The sequence below is a fragment of the Gavialis gangeticus genome, unplaced genomic scaffold, assembly GCF_001723915.1.
Source record: "Gavialis gangeticus isolate Ggan-Ray unplaced genomic scaffold, GavGan_comp1, whole genome shotgun sequence".
Lineage (NCBI taxonomy): Eukaryota > Metazoa > Chordata > Crocodylia > Gavialidae > Gavialis > Gavialis gangeticus.
The window spans coordinates 38,963,886-38,964,438 of NW_017729032.1; positions in this window are offsets into that span (position 1 = coordinate 38,963,886).

Below are 553 nucleotides of genomic sequence, written 5' to 3' on the forward strand. Positions count from 1 at the left end.
TTTTTTTTTTTTTTTTTTTTTTTTTGAGGAAGGGCTGTCAACAGATTGTTGCACAATACTTTTTTTCCTTTAGATTCATCTGGTGAACCTGTGTTACACGCTAAGGTTTCAAGCGTATGCCCTTCACCTAACAGCAGAGTGCTGCCCGCCAGCCCCTGCAGAGATCTCACTACAACCCCCAGGCAGGCGCCTCCAGGGCAGGTTTTGCCTGGCCAGGGCAGCTCAGGGCGGAAGCCCAGCACCTGCCACACCGTGACACTGCTGAGGGAGAAACAAACCCGTAAATATGGGCTCCCCCCGCTACATGGCGCTTGTCAAACTCCGACGTGAGGAGCTAGCAGCAGCCGTGGCTCAGAGCTGCGGGGCTGGGCTGCCCTGCCCGGGCTCCAGCATCCCAGCAACAGGCCCGGGGGAGCTCTGACACGGCCCGTGAGGCGGTACCCCGCCTCCGGCGGCCCCGGGGGGCAAGCGGGCGGCCTTGGAGGCGCGCGTCTCGCCCCTGCTGCTCCGGGAGTCTGCCGGGGACCTTCCGGCCGCCGCGGGCTGGAGGCTG